We start from the raw sequence: 18,554 nt of genomic DNA on the forward strand, positions 1-18,554 counted from the left end.
AGTTGATTGCAAAATCAACATAAGTGAGGAGGATATTAGGTCCACCCTTTTGCATATTCTTTTTAAGTGTGGTGTGTTTTAGGAGTATGGTTCATAATACCATGTCTCTAACATGCATTAACACTAAAATTTCTATTTCCCGGCCTCAAATAGTTGTGACTTCTACATAAGTCCAATTATGATTGCTTAACATATCGCAAAATTATTGACACAAAAAGGCATAGCATTCTAATAAGTGAGATTGTAAGTCTCCCCTCTTTCATGGTATTGTGTGGAAACTTAGCCTTTTCTCCTTCCTCTGGAAGATGTCTTGGTTCAAGGATCCATGCTTCTGACAAGTGGGTTGAGTGCTCCCCAAAGAATGACTTAAACAAAACAAAAGCAAAAGCAATACTAACTTCTAATCAATTAACAACTAACATTTAATTTCAAGCCATTTACTTTTATGCACTTTAATTTTGAGCCTTTATTGATTTGTCATTATTCATACTATTTTACTTGTTTACTTTAATGTCATTTTCACTTTGCTCATTTGAGCCATATCTTGTGATTATTCTGTGATTGTATATGCTTGTTTGTGTTTGTGGTCTTTTGACCTTAATGTACACAATAACAACAAAAACCCTAAAAGACATTTTGTTTGGACTGTTGCCTTGCTCTGAGACTTTGGACTTAGAATTAGGCAACACTCCCTATGCAAAGGACTTAGCCAATGCCAACTTTCATGAAACCAAGTGCTTGTGATTTGAACTTCATCTGAAGCAAGTATTGTGATCCCATTTGAATTCATCTACTACATGATCTTATTGAAGCTGTTACTTTGAACCTGTTCCTAGTGCCTATCTTTGAGTTCATCTGATGCATAAGAGATTATGAAGAAGATCATGAAGTTGCTAATCTTGGATGTGGCTATCTTTATTTGATGCTTTGCTCTTCATCTTGCTATTTGTGTATTGATATTTATTGATTCTAAAGTCCAAGGAAAATTTGGGTTTCTATATGACATTCTTGTCTATTGGATTGCAGCCCATTGGTCAGATCTTTTCAACTCTTAACTCTTAAATTTATGCTTAGGATTAGTCTCTTCATCTCCTCCCCATTTATTTAATTTCAAATCTCTCCCTCCTTTTAAAAATCTTCTTTGCTTGTGTTTGTTTTCTAAACTTATACCATTTTCCAAATTAGAAACTTTGGTCTTATGCCATTGCATTTTTAAACTCTTTTCTTAATCAAACTTGTAAATGAACTTAACTATACTTGACTTGAAATTTCAAAAGCCAAAAAGAACTAACACTCATTCAAACCTTTTTAGGGCTTTTGTGCCTTTGTTAAACTTAACTTTCTGTTAAAAGTAATGCATCCACTTTGAAATTGTTACCACGAACTACGAGGTTTTGATCCCTCATTTTATGTTAGTACGTAGGCACAAGTCCGAAGGTCTTGTCAAACACAAAAATATAATTAATGAATTCTTTTCTCAACCCTCCACTCTATTTATTGCAAACATCATTTTGTACAAAAATACATATGCACACAAAAAGGGCTCCCTAGGAGTACCTAGGACACTTTGGGTGCTAACACCTTCCCTCTGTGTAACCAACCTCCCTACCTGTAATCTCTGGCATTTTATTAGTTTTGATTTGAAAACTTCTTATTTTTTGGGTTTTGTTCGTACTTTTCCATTTTCCCTTGGAAACAATAAAAGCGCGGTGGCGACTCTGGTTTAATTAATGTCTAGCTTATCCATAGCTTGATGGTCATGAATTTACTGCTACAGAAATTAAATGGCGACTCTGATGGGGAGTAGTCTCTAGTGGGTTTAGCCTACTTTTTATTTGTGTATATAATTGTATATTTGATGTATTTATATTTTTTTGTGTGATATAATCTGCTTGTTGTACTTGGTGATCTCTGAATGGTGAGATAAGTTCTAACCCGAACTTGAGCGCAATTAAGATAGGAGGATGGTATAGTCATGTTCGACTTGTGTTGAGTAGTCCTTAACAAGTTTTCTTGAGACCCATCTACTAAGTGGAGACCCTTTTGGAGTTATGAATGTCACATAAGTTATTTGTGGTTAGGCATTACTATCTCTGATTTGGGGTCCGAGAAGCTGAGGATCGTAGAACATTTAACCCCTCTTGGCCTATTTAGGACGTAGTGCGGAAACTGTTCAGGTGTAGACTTGATAACAGTTGTTATGCGATACTACACTCAGACGAGTTTCTCTTGAGAATATTATAGGTTGATGAGTCAGTCATCCTAACCTGTAATATCCGATAAATGGAACTAAGACTCTGGGAACTTTTTAGAACATGATCTACAGGTTTTTATCCTTAATTCACTCCTTTGGGATGGTTCTTACCTAGACTTCATCTCGTGACTCACAACAAACCCTTGATTCTTGGTTGATCCAATCAAGTCTTATCAATATCAATGGAACTTGGGTGTTGATAAGGTGAAATCCATAATCCACCAAAATGGAAGATTGATCTTGACAATTACTTGATTCATCCCTTGACCTTTGTTTGTTTGCCTTGTGTGTGATCCCTTATTTGTGATTGTTGCATTCATGCGCATCATAACATTCATCACACCAAAATTTCCAGGAACTGAGGTCTTATTTGCAAATATTTTGAGACCATGGATTATGGACGAAGGAACACTAAGAAGTACAATTTCAGATGTCCAGATTTGAAAGAGTTAATGAAGGTATCATCCTTTGTATTAGATCCCTTGGACTTCAAGCAACGTCATGGGGAGCTTTTGTCTATTTAGTCTACTGACGTGGTTGAAGGACTATTGAGTGTGTTGGTTCAGTTCTATGATCCTCTCTACCATTGCTTCACTTTTCCTGATTATCAGCTAGTGCCTATGTTGGAGGAGTATGCCTATCTCTTGGGAATACCTGTTTCTAGCAAGGTACCCTTTAGTGGATTAGAAGAGATTCCCAGATCTCATATCATAGTTGAAGCCCTTCACTTGAAGAAGTATGAGATTGAGGCTCATTGGGTGAAGAAAGAAGGATTGTTTGGATTGACTTCTGAATTCCTCATCAAGGAAGCTACTACCTTTGCTCAAGCTGGTAATGTGGATGATTTTGAAGCTATCCTTGTGTTGCTCATCTATAGATTAACTTTGTTCCCTAACATTGACGGTTTTGTTGATGTTAACGCCATTAGAATTTTCTTGATTGGGAATCATGTGCCTACTTTGTTGGGTGATATGTACTTATCTTTGCATCTAAGGAATTCTAAAGGTGGTGGAACGATTGTGTGTTGTGTTTGTAAGACCCCAACTTTGACCCTAAGATCCCTCATGCAATTTCATCATAAGCATTAGCATTGGGATCATACCTTGGCATCCTCCTTACCCCTCTCTCATTGGGTTTGTTTTGGGAGAGATCACCAAGCACCATGTGATAGTATCATACTTGTATATTATCATTTTACTAACCAAAATACCAAAAATATGTCTTTTTCATTTGCCTAACTCTTTTGTAGGTAGGGCATGATCACATTGATTTATCAAGTTCATATCTAGGGTTTAAGGCCCTAATGACAAAGAGCATAACCATGAATTTGATCCAAGAATGGTTATAAGCATCATATATGAGTTCCATTGATTCCTACATGTTATATTGGTCGAGTTTTTTTTCAAGAGTTTGGAGGTGATTTGCCTTGGAAACCCTAGTTTGACTGGGTATCTTGAGTAACTTCTCCAACAAGCCATCTCACCAATTGATCAAATTTCTCAAGGGACACTCCAAAATTTCTCATCTTATGGATATATGATCTACCATGAGCCAATAAAGTCAAGAGAATTGAAGGTTATCAAGTTGGTCGATGGTGGTTGGCCAGATGAATTCATCAGATCGAAACTGGGCCTCCCTAGGCCCTATCTCCTACAATTTTCACCATATAAAAATGATTCCAAGATCAAAGTTACTCTAAATGACATTCCAAAACAACTTTCATGTTGAGACCTAGATCTAGTTTTGCTTGGAAAATCATTTTCTATGTTGAAACATTATAGGTCATTTTGTCTAAACCCTAATTTGAAAGTCAACTTCCCAAGGCCATAACTTTCTCAATTTTTATTATATGAAATATTTCCAAGTTGCACAATCAAATTCAAGATGTCTACTTCAACGTTTATGTTTGGAGTGAGAGCTAATTCAAATTTTATGAGCATGTGATATGAGGATACATTATAGGTCATTTTTTACCTATACCATTGAACAAGTGATTTTTTCAAACTTCAAAAATGCATAACTCTATCATTCTAAATCCAAATGACATGAAATTGGTGACCATTTTTAAGGTCTTTGAAATAGCTAACACTTTTATGAATACACTTTTCTCATTTGAAGCTCACATAAAAAGTTAAGCAAGATGGAATATTGAGATATATGGCTTGACACTTAGGAAATTTTTCAACATGTTGAAATTTCCAAACTTCCACCTTCAAATTCACCATGATCCAAGCTCCAAATGAAAAGTTTTCAACATCAAACTTGTTCCCATTAATCCAAGCTTTCCAAAGAACCCAAGTTCATGCATTTTGGATGAAGTTTGCTAGGGTTGCGCATGGCTTTAATAGAGCTGCACCATTGGAGGAAATCAAATGTCCAAAACTCCATTTCACATTGACTTGCCAATCAAGCATCATTTGAACTTCAGTACAGTTGCAATTGGATCAAAATGGATTGCTTCATGGGCCTGTACATGCCCATGCAAGCTTGTGCATCACATTGCCAAATTTAGCAAATTTTCAAGTGTGCAATTATCAATCCAAATGCTATAATTACATGACCTCCGAGCTCATTTCAAACACATCTTGCGCGCCAGCTTTGCCCCCCAGTTGAAGCCCTCTCATTCTAAAGGAAAACCTGATAATTTTCAATTTGAAAATTGAGTTTGAATCTCAACTATTTGGAGATGCAAGAACTCCAGGATCCAAATCCTTGCACCATTGCTAACCACTCCCTACAAGCTTCTCAAGTGTGATCAGATCGTGTTTGAAGCAAGCAACCTCAAGTTCTGCACAACATTGAAGGTAATTTCAGAAAACTTCATCTCTTCGATTCTCACTCAATTCTCATCAATTCTCTTGGATCTTTGGTTGTATGAAGTCCTTCCAATGTAGGCAAGAAGATTGAGTTGCTTAGAGGTCAAATCGAAGCAACTCAGTTGACACACCTCAAAATTCAACTCCTCATATCTTTCTATATATGCGGAGTTAGTTAAAATTGAGGTCAGATTCGTGCTCTATGCCATTTTTTCTTTCAGATCATGTCCTCCTTTTTTATTTTGGTGATGGTTGAGGGTGGACCAGTCCGGTGAGGTCCACTAAAGAAGAAGACTGGAGCTCTGGCTCCGGCGGTGCGTTGACACGTCTCCCAATCATAGGATCCTTTCAAAATGTTTTAATCCTGAGCGCCCATTGTGATTACCCTTTGTACAGCGCGCTGACTCATGTGTTTGGTGGAACGCGCGTTTCAGACCACTTGATCTGCCACCTCAATTAATGAGGGAGATCAAGTGGTCCACGTTTTTTTGATTTTTTGATTTTAATTTTTATTCCTTTGATTTTCATTAATTTCATATTAATTTTAATATTGATCGAAAAAAAATGAGAGTTTCACCAAAAAATTTCAAATAATTTCCTCTTTCATATTTTGAATTAAAATTATTTATTGGATCATTATTAATATTTTTCATGATTTAATTGATTTTGTGAATATTTTTAATTGTCTAAAAATACTTTTAAGTCTTTAAAAATTCTGAAAACTTTTCTCCAAGGTCCTTTGACCTTGTTTGACCTATGATAAATCTCATGGCCATTTCTTTGGTGTTTTGATGAGGTTTTAGGAATTTGACAAACCATATTTAATTTAAATGCCTTATTTTAGTATTTTTTTTAATTTGAATAAATGCCAAATAATTGTGTTGACATATTATGATGATTTGTGTAAGTTTGACTCATGTTGTTGGGCCTTGGTCAAGGTTGATTTGACTTTGTTAAGTTAATATTATTGGATTTAGGGGATTGATGGAATGTACATTCCATCTCCTAAAATGAATGAATGATATTAATTTGGTAAAAGTCTTCCTTTGACCAATTTGAGTTTTGATTCATTCCCTTCCCTCTTCATCTCATTCCCCTTCTTTATGCATTCATCTCATTTGGCCCATGATATCTTTAAGTGCTAAGGCTAGTTGATTGCAAAATCAACATAAGTATGGATGAGATTAGGCCACCTCTTTTGCATATTCTTTTTGTGTGTGGTATGTTTCATGAGCATAGTCCCTTATACTATGTCTCTAACATGCATTAACACCAAAATTCTATTGCCCGACCTCAAATAGTTGTGACTTCTACATAAGTCCAATTACGATTGCTTAACATAGCGCTAAATTTTTGACACAAAAGGCATAGCATTCTAGTTAGTGAGATTGTAAGTCTCTCCTCTTTCATGATATTGTGTGGAAACTTGGCCTTTTTTCCTTCCTTTGGAAGATGTCTTGGCTCAAGGATCCATGCTTGTGATAAGTGGGTTGAGTGTTCTCCAAAGAATGACTTAAAATGAAAAGCAAAAGCAAAACAATACTAACTTCTAACTCATTAACAACTAACCTTTAATTTCAAGTCCTTTATTTTAATGCACTTTAATTTTTAAGTTCTATTCATTTTCCATTATTCATACCATTCTAATTCTTTATGTTAATGTCATTTTCCCTTTGTCCATTTGGACCATATTGTGTGATATATCTTGCTTGTGTATATTTTGTTTGTTTGTGTGGTCTTGGACCATTAATGTACATAATAAGAACAAAAACCCTAAAAACTTTTGTATGGACTGTTGACTTGATCTTGGACAAATTGGACTTAGAATTTGGGCAACCTCCCTATGCTAAAGGACTTGGCCAATGCCAACTTTCGTGAAACCAAGTGATTGCAATTTGAAACTTCATTTGATACACCATTCAAGATCCCTTTGAGTTCATTTGCAACATGATCATTGTGAAGCTGTTATTTTGAACCTGTGACTTATGGAATTCATCTGTTACATGGGCTTAATTTGAAGAAGATCATGGAATGGCTAAGCTTGGATATGGCTATCTTTATTTGATGCCTTGCTCTTCAAGTTAATATTATATGCATTGTTTGTTGCTTGATTCTAATATCCAAGGGAATTTGGGGTTTCTGTATGGCATTCTTGCCTATTGGATTTCTACCCATCGGTCAGATCTTTTCAACTCTTAACTTTTAATTTTGTGCATAGGATTAGTCTCTTCATCTCCTCCCCATTTCTTTAATTTCAAAATCTCTCCCTCCTTTCAGAAAAACTTCTTTGTTAGAACTTGTTATTTTCTAAATTTTGACCACTTTGCAAGATAGAAACTTTGGCCTTATGCCATTGTATTTTCAAACTTATTTTCTTAATCAAACTTGTAAATAGACTTAACTATACTTGACCTAAACTTTCAAAAGCAAAAAAAAAGAACTAACTCATTCAAACCATTTTCAGGCCTTTGTGCCTTTCAAACTTAATTTTGTTAAAAGCAATGCATCCACTTTGAAATTTGTATCACGAACTACGAGATTTTGATCCCTCACTTTTATGTTGGTACGTAGGCACAAGTCCGAAGGTCTTGTCAAACAGAAAAATATAATTAATGAATTCTTTTCTCATCCCCTCACTCTATTTGTTTGTAAACATCATTTTTTGTACAAAATACATATGTACACAAAAAGGGCTCCCTAGGAGTACCTAGGACACTTTGGGTGCTAACACCTTCCCTCTGTGTAACCAACCCCCTTACCTGTAATCTCTGGCATTTTATTAGTTTTGATTGGAAAACTTCTTACTTTTGGGTTTTGTTCGTACTTTTCCCCTTTCCCTTGGAAATAATAAAAGCGTGGTGGCGACTCTTGTTATTTGATGTCTAGCTTATCCATAGCTTGATGATCATGAATTTACCGCTACAGTGTTCCTCTTTTGTACAAGTGGTTTATTTTGCACTTGCCTCAGACGCCTACTTTTATGGAGAACAAACAATGTCTAAGGTTGTCTCAGAGACTTATGTATGTTACTAATAATGATATAGTTTGGTATGATTCTTAATTGAGTAGTTTGGAGATTATTGATTGTTGTGGTGAATTTTACAATGTGCCTCTCATTAGTACACAAGGAGGAATTAACTACAACCCTGCTTTGGCTCGTCGTAAACTTGGGTTCCCCTTGAGAGACAAACCTAATAACACTTTGTTAAAAGGTATTTTCTATCAAGAGGGTAAATATCCCCAACATTTGAAGTAGAAGATTGTGCATGCTTGGCATAATGTGCATAGGAAAGGAAGATCCGAGCTTGGTCCATACAATTGTGTAGCTTTGGAAGCTCACACTCTTTGGGTGAAGAAGAGAGCTTTGGAATTAAAGATGTCGTATGCTTGTGAAAGACTTATGTCTTTGGTTGTGGCTGAGCCATTAACCCTCCCTAACCAAGATGTAGAGGAGTTGGAAGACACACTCGCCAAGATGAAGCAAGAGAAGGATATGTGGGAAGAACGTTTCCATGCTTTTAGCAGAAAGCATAAGGAGTTGCAACTTGAGTCTAAGGACAAAGATGTACTTATTGAGCTTCTTGAAGACCGAGTAGTGAAGAGACAGCGAGAGCCAGAGGTTTCATCTTACTCTAGTATGCCTGAGCCTTCCGTTGCTTGGAAGAAGATTGTTGATCATCTTGTCTTCGAGAAGACTCATATGAAGACTTCTTTTGAGACCGAGATTTGACGCATCCGAAGGAAGTACGTGCCTGGGGCCCGATCTTCGAATGTTGTTGCTAGGGATCCTTAGGATGATTAGTCTCCTTTTCTCTTGTATTTTTTTATTTTGGTTTCTGAAATTGTACTCAGTGTAATCCTTCCAATTATATAAATAAAAGAGATTTTGTGGTCAATCAAATTGTGCAATTGGTGATTATTTATATATTTGCAAATAAAATAGTAAGTTCCTTGAATATAAAAGGATCATGGAACATTTGCATAGCAAGTTTCTCTTTTGCCAAATGTCTTATTGGTTCTTCTTCTGTGCTTCAGCCAAGATGACTCATCGATACAATACCCGTGCTAAATATCTAAGGATCATGGAACATCTAGAGCAATAGAAAAAAGATTTAAAGGACGAGATCGCCCACCTGACTGCCATGATGGAATCAGTGTTAGCTGCTCAGAGTCAATCGTCTCCAATGCCTGCAACTCCTCTTCCTTAGAGGTCTGTCATTTCAGAGGTTGCTACCTATACCATTCCTGCTACTGCTTCTCACTTTGCGCTTATCATGCTTGCTGGATTTCCATGGGGAATGCCGCCTAACTTTGTGCCCGAGGGTTTTGCGCTTAATTTTGCTTCCATGCCGGCATTTAGCCCGATCATGTCTGTGCCGCCACCGATTGTTCACACTCTGTCTGATGTTTATGAAAAGATGGATGAAATGAAAGACCAATTCCTTGAGCTGCGAAAGGAGTTGAAGATCTTGAGCGGAAAAGATTTGTTCGGTAAGGGTGCTGCAGAACTTTGCTTGGTTCCTAATGTGAAAATCCCAATGAAGTTCAAAGTCCCTGACTTTGAAAAGTACAAACGAAATGCTTTTCCGCTCAGTCATCTCGTCATGTATGCTAGAAAGATGTCAACGTAGACTGATAATGATCAATTACTGATCCATTATTTCTAAGACAGTCTGACTGGTGCCGCTCTGAAGTGGTACATGGGTTTGGATAGTGCGAGTATCCGCACGTTCAATGACTTGGGTGAAGCATTCGTGAAACAATACAAATATAATATAGATACGGCGCAAGATAGGGACCAATTGAGGTCAATGTCTTAGAAGGATAAAGAGATGTTCAAGGAGTACGCTCAGCGATGGAGAGAGTTAGCCACTCAGATCACCCTTCCTTTGGAAGAAAAGGAGATGACCAAGATTTTTATCAAGACCCTGAGCTCATTTTACTATGAGCGCATGATTGCAAGTGCCCCCAGTGATTTTACCGAAATGGTAAACATGGGGATGAAGTTAGAAGAAGGTGTCCGAGAGGGACGATTTTCTAAAGAGGAGGTTTGGTATAGTAAGAAGTATGGCAGTGGGTTTGCCAAAAAGAAAGAAGGCGAGACTAATGCAGTATTTGTTGGGAGGCAGATGAGGCCTCATGTTAGAAGGAATCCGCAACCCCGTCAACACTATCATCAAGTGTCATCTGTCATTCTGGTATTTTCTAACAATCAATCAACACCAATTCAACAACAACGTCAACAACAGCCACAACAACAAACAAACACCTACAACAACAACAATACCAACAATCATCAACAAGAACAAAACTTTGAGAGGAAGAAGGTCTCTTTCGACCCGATTCCTATGTCTTATGCTGAATTGTATCCATCATTGGTTCTCAAGAACCTTTTGCAACCAAGAAATCCTCCACAAATTGCTGAACCACTTCCAAGGTGGTATAAATCGGAACTTCGCTGTGCCTTTCACCAAGGAGCTCCCTATCATGATATTGAGAATTGCTACCCCCTGAAGTATGAAGTCCAAAAGCTAGTAAAGAGTGGAATGGTGTTCTTTGAGGACCGTGCGCCTAATGTCAAAGCTAATCCACTACCTGCTCATGGTAACCCTTTTGTCAATATGGTGGATGGTTGTCCTGGGGAGTTCAAGGTATTTGATGTCCACTTCATTAGAAGATCCTTGGTGATGATGCACAAGGACATCTGTTTAGTGAGCGATTGTGAGCATGACCATTATGGTTTTGCAATCTGTAGTGTTAATCCCCGAGGTTGTATGGTTGTGAAAAGAGACATCCAGAGGTTGATGGATGAATGCATGATTCAGATTCTTCAGTCCCGTCACTTAGGGGACGATGTGAATGTTATAGTTCCCGTGTTCAAAACTCCAGGAAGAATAGTAATTCAGTATGACAACAGTAGCAGTAACAATGTCAGTAATAGACCGGTATCGCTGTTAGTTATACGGTTAGCGGGTCCAGTCCCGTATGCATCCGATAAAGTTGTCCCATATAAGTACAATGCAACCATGTTAGAGAATGGTCAAGAGGTTCCTTTGCCCACGACTAGTTCTTTTATGAGCATTGCTGATGTTACGAAGGTGACCCGTAGTGGTCGAGTTTTTGGGCCGGTTTTCCCAAAGAATGTAGAAGATGTACCTGCCAGTAAGAAGGTGGAAGTGCCTGCAGTAGATCCAACTAGCGCTCGAAAGTGTCAGTCTGGTGAATCCAGTAGTTTGAAGCCTAGTGATGACGATGAGGTGCTTCGTTTGATTAAGAAGAGCGAATTTAATGTGGTGGAGAAGTTGCTCCAAACTCCTTCCAAGATTTCGGTGTTGTCACTGCTTATGAATTCTAAATCACACAGAGAAGCATTGCAGAAAGTATTGGAGCAAGCGTATGTAGAGCATGATGTTACGGTGGATCAGTTCGATCATATTATGGCTAACATCACTTCCTGCAATAATCAAGCAAGTTGTTGTGTGGTTCATCAATAATCAATTGACAACTTCATAAAATGGGTTGAAGCGACATCGTATGCGAATGTAACCAAGCAAGTTGTTGTGTGGTTCATCAATAATCAAATTATATGCCGATATGGTGTGTCAAGTAAGATTATTACTGATAATGGATCAAACTTGAATAATAATATGGTGGAAGCTCTTTGCAAAGACTTCAAGATTGCACATCATAATTCTTCTCCTTACAGACCAAAGATGAATGGGGCTGTTGAAGCTGCAAACAAGAACATCAAGAAGATTATCTAGAAGATGGTTGTGACGTACAAGGATTGGCATGAGATGCTCCCATTTGCTTTGCATGGGTACCGTACATCCGTCCGCACTTCAACAGGGGCAACCCCTTTCTCACTTGTTTATGGCATGGAAGTTATGCTCCCAGTAGAGGTTGAGATCCCATCATTACGTGTCTTGATGGAAGCCAAGTTGACCGAGGCTGAATGGTGTCAAACCAGGTTTGATCAATTGAAATTAATTGAAGGAAAAAGGTTAACTGCCATGTGTCATGGTCAATTATATCAGCAGATAATGAAGAAAGCATTCGATAAGAAGGTCAGACCTCGTGTGTTTAGAGAAGGTGACCTTGTGCTCAAGAAGATTTTAACTTTCAAGCCAGATTCTAGGGGCAAGTGGACTCCTAATTATGAAGGCCCATATGTTGTTAAGAGATCCTTTTCAGACGATGCTTTGATTCTTACAACTATGGATGGTGAAGAGTTCATTCGTCTTGTGAACGCATATGCAATCAAGAAATACTTCGCCTAAAAAAGAAAAGAATAGCTCGCTAAGTTGAAAACCTGAAAGGGCGGCTTAGGCAAAAATGAGCGTCTTGGTGGATTGAACCTGAAATGGCGATCGAGGCAAAAATTAGAGACATAAAATAGAAAGAATCATCCCGATAAATTGAGTAGCCCACCTTGGGGCAATTTATGCAAAAAATTAGGGATTATGACAAGTAACTGCATACTACTGATCCTCAGTTTTGAAGACATTCTTGAGCAAGTCGGTCAATTCTAATTCATCATCTCCAGTCGTCGCCAAAAGCACAATGGACATCAAAAGTGATAGAAGGATTATTGATCATTGTATTCAATGTAACCCTTTTCCATGTAAATTACCAGTTTTCAACTTTTGTAAAGATCCATGGAGTCTTGTCATTTACAGACTACCATTCCATTAAATAAAGTTGAGCTTTTTATCCAATTGTTTTTACTCTTGTTTAATTCAGCCAAATGGATTTAAATTTTATTATGATCGTGTTTAAAATTGAATTTTAAATTAAAACCATATTTTCTTAAATATATAAAAGTAGTCATTTTAAGCAATCGATATCATTTAAAGGAATATCAACATCGGTTTGAAAAGCGGTAAGCCCTAAGTGCGGAGCAGTATTGGTTCTCCCCAAGCTGTAGGCGTGATCCCTATTTCATCCCGACAACATTTCAGTAGCCGAGTCCTGTTGGTATCCCCAGCCGAGTTTATTGGCCTCCCTTGGGTTATAGGCGTGTTATTTCGGCAGTTTGCACAGCTTCGGCAGAATTTTGATTCCCCGCAAGTCATCAGAGTTATTCCTGATTTTGAGCAGCTAATCTGTTTATCTCCTGCAGGGTTGTCTCGCATTTGATATGGTGTTGACCTAAAATTCCCCATGGAGCTTGTAGCAGTTTCCTCAACAGATCCTCTCCTTTCTTTCCCACCCAGGGTCGAACTTTCGAGATGTTTGATCTTTTCTCCAGCAATTGCTTCCCTCCTGTAGGGATTGGTCGAGAATTGTATCGATGATTCAAATCAGTGACATTTATATACTTTATGATCATCCTGTCAGCATAATCATCATATATACATATACATGTACATATACACTCATATAATTTCATTATTTCATTGTTCGTTTTGATCCTCTGCTATGGCGATATATCCTTTCCCCATGTAAATTTGGTTTGTCTATCCTCTTTCAAATGTAGAGTGTCAGCCCATTAAGCAGAAAGACTTTAACCTTTCTCCTTTCCCCACTGAGATATTTCCTCGTGGATGATTATTATTTCAGTTTCCTCCCTAGTTGATTATCTGGATGGAACCACTCACCTTGAGTTATATCCTCATTGGGTTGAGTCTTGATTGGCCGTTTCTTTCTATATCTTACCTAGATAGATGCTTTTGGTCCCCTAAGAGTCTATTATCCAGTAATTGGTAATATTCTTCTTAGTTTGCATTGTGTCACTTTTTGGCCAATACCCGACAAGAGTAACCCTTTTCTCTTCAGCAGATTCATTTTCACGTTTCCCAGGAAGTATATCCTTGATATGTTCATCCTAACCGATGGCGGATATTTTCTTCCCCTGTTTTGAGTTTATCCTTGATATGTTCATTTTAACCGATGACAAATATTCTCTTTTTGGTATTCCACCCAGTAAAAAGGTAGTCATAATCCCTATTTCATTCCCCAGAGGGGCAATCCTTGATATGCTCATCCTAACCAATGACGGGTTTCCTTCTCTTTGCGGTCTTCTACCTAGTAACCAGTAGTTATAAATCCTGCTTTTCTCCCTTTTGCAGAGTCTACCCTTGATATGTTCATCCTAACCGATGACGGATATTCTCTTTTTGGTATTCTATCCAGTAACTGATAGATATAATTCCTATTTCTCCCCTCTGAGTTTATCCTTGATATGTTCATTCTAATCGATGACAGATATTCTCTTTTCGGTATTCTATCCAGCATTCGATAGATGTAATTCCTACCTTTTTCAGGCAGTTTATCCTTGATATGTTTATCTTAACCGGTGACGGATACCCTCCCTAGAATCCCCAGGTAAGTCTATCCTTGATATGTTCATCTTAACCGATGACGAATTTTCTTTCCTTTGAGCCTATCCTTGATATGTTCACTTTAACCAGTGACAAATATTCTCTTTCTTTGGTCTTCTACCCAGTAACCGATAGTTGTAAATCCTATTTTGGCTTTTCCCAGCAGTTTATTCTTACCCAGTAACCGGTAATGAATACATCTCCTGTTTGCCTTCAGCAAGTCATCCTTGATATGTTTACCCTCACCAGTAACAGATGTCCTCCCTGTCAGATTTTTTTATCCATTTACCCAGTTACCGGTAATGGATAATAGACTTCTGCTCCTCCTGTGTTGAAGATCTTTTCTTCCCCAGTTGAGTTTGAGTGCGCATTTCCTTAGTTAAATCGATGTTTCCTGTTTGGTTCGAGTATTTCATCTTTGTCCTAATCTACCCGTTCCCCCTACAGATGTTCCTTTTGTTCCCCGACTGAGTCTTTCCATTGATTTATTTTCATGGAATCCCTCTAGTCCCCCAGTTGGTTTTAGGTCGTAGCCTGACTTACGCACAACCACTTTTATCCCCCCAGAGTCTCTGCCTCCCAAGTGAGTTTTCCTTATGGAATGCATTATACACCTGTAGATTTTCGGTCTCTCCAGATTCTTTTCCTTTGTGGCAACATTTCCCCACAAAGATTATTTAAACATTTCATATGCATCATGAGGTCTCTTAGGGACCAAAATTTGTTTCTATATGTTTTTATTTAAGCCCATTCTACTGAGTCGACGCGAAGATTTTAACCTTCACCTCCTCAGTTAGAACGTCCTTAAATAGGGGCAGCTGTAAGACCCCAATTTTGACCCTAAGATCCCTCATGCTCTCTAATCATAGGCATAAGCATTAGGATCACAACTTGGCATCCTCCTTACCCCTCATACATTGGGTTTGCATTGGGAGATATCACCAAGCATCATTTGATTGTATCTTACTTTGTATTTTATCATTTTTACTAACCAAAATACCAAAAATATGTCTTTGTATGCACTAACTCTTTTGTAGGTAGGGCATGTGCTCACATTTGATTCATCAAGCTCATATCTAGGGTTTAAGACCCTTAGTGCAAGGAGCTCAATCAAGAAGTGGTCTACTATGGCTCTATGCATCATATATGAATCCCCATGATCTTCACATGTTATTTTTATCAAGAAATCATCAAGAGTTTGGAATTGGTTTGCCTTGGAAACCCTAATTCATCTGGGTATCTTGTGTAACTTCTTCAACAAGATTCTTCACCAATTAATCAAATATTTCAAGGGATACTTCAAATTTCAACATCTTATGCATATATGACCCTCCACGAGTCCCAAAAGTCAAGAGAATTGCAAGTAAGCAAGATGGTTGATGGTGGTTAACCTGAGGAATTCATCTGATCAAAACTGGGGTTCCCTAGACCCTATCTCCTACAATTTGTGTCATATGAAAATGATTCCAAGATAAACGTTACTCTAAATGACATTACAAACAACTTTCATGTTGAAGTCTAGAGCTAGTTTTGCTTGTAAAGTCATTTTTTATGGTGAACAATTATAGGTCATTTTGTCTAAACCCTAATTTGGAGGTCAGCTTCCCAAGGCCATAACTTGCTCAATTTTTATGAGATGAAAGATTTCCAAGTTTAAAAATCAAATTCAAGGTGTCTAATTCAACTTTTATGTTTGGAGTAATAGCTAATTCAACTTTTATGTGCATGTGATATGAGGATACATTATAGGTCATTTTGGACCAATGCCATTGAACAAGTGATTTTCCTCAACTTCAAAAATGCATAACTCCTTCATATCAAATCCAAATGAGGTCAAATTTGTGACTATTTTGAAGGACTTTGAGAGAGATACAACCTTGATGAAGGAACGTTTCTGATTTGAAGCTCACACAAAAAGTTAGCCAAGGTGGAATAAGTGAACATATGGCTTGACACTTAGAATTTTTTTTGACATGTTTGATTTTTTCAACTTCCACCTCAAAATTCATCATGATCCAAGTTTCAGATGAAAAACTGTACAACATGAAAGTTGTTCCTCTTGATCTAGCCTTACCAAAAAGTATATTTTCATCCATTTTGGACAAGATTTGAATGGGTTGCGCATGGCTTGAACATGAATGATCATTTGGCACAAATTAAACTTGAAACTTCCACACACCAATGCATAACAGTCCAATGTGATCTCAGGAAGGCTTGTACTCAATTATGGATCAGGAGAAGTGATTACATGGGCTTGTTACACGCCCATGCACCCATGCGATGAACATTTCTGTTTTTGGATTTCATTTCAAGTGTGCAGATATCAATCCATATGGCTATAAATAGAGCCCTCTATGCTCGGAAACAAGGACCCTACGCGCCAACTTTGATCCCAAACTTCCAAACCCTTTCATTTCAAAGGATAATCTTGATAATTTCCATTGGAAATTGAGTTTGAATCTCACTGTTTTGTGATTCAAATCTTCAAGGATCCTGAGCCTTTTGTCCATTCAATTCTACTCTATTAAGTGTCCTGAGCAAGATCAATAGCTAGCAAGAGCAAGATCAATCGAGCACAGACCTGTATTGAAGGTATTTTCTAGAATTTTTCATCTCTTAGATTCTCACTCAATTCTCCATAACTCTCTTGAATCTTTGGTTGTCTGAAGTCCTATCAATGTAGGCAACAAGATTAAGTTGTTTTAAGGTCAAATCGAAGCAACTCAGATTGTGCACCTCGAATTTTAACTCCTTGTATCTTTTAATATACTTGGAGTTAGAATAAATTGAGGCCAGATTTGAGCTCCTGAGCATTTTTACTTTAAATTCACGTCCTTCTTTTTAATTTTGGTGATGGTTGTGAGTGAACTAGTCTGGTGAAGCTCACCGGAGAAGGAGACCGGAGCTTTGGCTCCGGTGATGCATTGGAATTCATCAGAACCACATGATCCATTTGAAATGTTCTAATCTCGCGCGTTAAAACTTATTACCACTTGTGTTGCACGCTAACTCATGACTATTATGGAACGTGCACTAGCAGCCACTTGATCTGCCACCTCAATTAATGAGGGAGATCAAGTGGTCCACATTTTTTCTTATTTTCTGATTTTCATTTTGTTTGGTTTATTTCCATTAATTCATATTAACTTTAATATTGATCCAAAAAATATGAGAGTTACATAAAAAAATTTAAATAAATTCCTCTTTCATTTTGTAAATTAAAATTATTTTTTGGATCATTATTAATATTTTTCATGATTTAATTGATTTTGTAAGCATTTTTAATTGTTTAAAAATACTTTTAAGTTTCCAAAAACTATGAAATTTTTTCTCCAAGGTCCTTTGACCTTGTTTGACCTATGATAAATCTCATGACCATTTCTTTGGTGTTTTGATGAGGTTTTAGGATTTTGATAAGCCATAATTTGATTTAATGCATTATTTAATTGATTTTAATTGTTTAATTGCAAAAATAAATTGTGTTGAGCTTCTAATTTTGACTTGTTGAGTTTGACTTATGTTTTTGGGTCTTGGTCAAGATTTATTTGACTTTGTTGAGTTAAAATCATTGGATTTAGGGGATTGATGAAATGTACATTTCATCTCCCAAAATGAATGAATGATTTTAATTTGATAAAAGTCCTCTTTTGACCAATTTGTGTTGATTCCATTTCCCCTCCTTCTTCATCTCAATCCCATTTTCTTCTAATTCATTTCATGGACCTATGATAACTCTATATCCTAAGGCTAGTTGATTGCAAACTCAACATAAGTGAGGGGGAGATTAGGCCCACCCTTTTGCATATTCTTTTTAAGTGTGGTATGTTTTAGAAGTATGGTTCATAATACCATGTCTCTAACATGCATTAACATTAAAATTTCTATTGCCTAGCCTCAAATAGTTGTGACTTCTACATAAGTCCAATTACGCTTGCTTAACAGATAGCTAAATTATTGACACAAAAAGGCATAGCATTCTAATAAGTGAGATTGTAAGTCTCCCCTCTTTCATGGTATTGTGTGGAAACTTGGCCTTTTTTCCTTCCTTTGGAAGATGTCTTGGTTCAAGGATCCATGCTTGTGACAAATGGGTTGAGTGTTCTTCAAAAAATGACTTAAACAAAACAAAAGCAAAAGCAATACTAACTTCTAATAAATTAA

This window comes from Lathyrus oleraceus, chromosome 1 (assembly GCF_024323335.1).
Source record: "Lathyrus oleraceus cultivar Zhongwan6 chromosome 1, CAAS_Psat_ZW6_1.0, whole genome shotgun sequence".
NCBI lineage: Eukaryota > Viridiplantae > Streptophyta > Magnoliopsida > Fabales > Fabaceae > Lathyrus > Lathyrus oleraceus.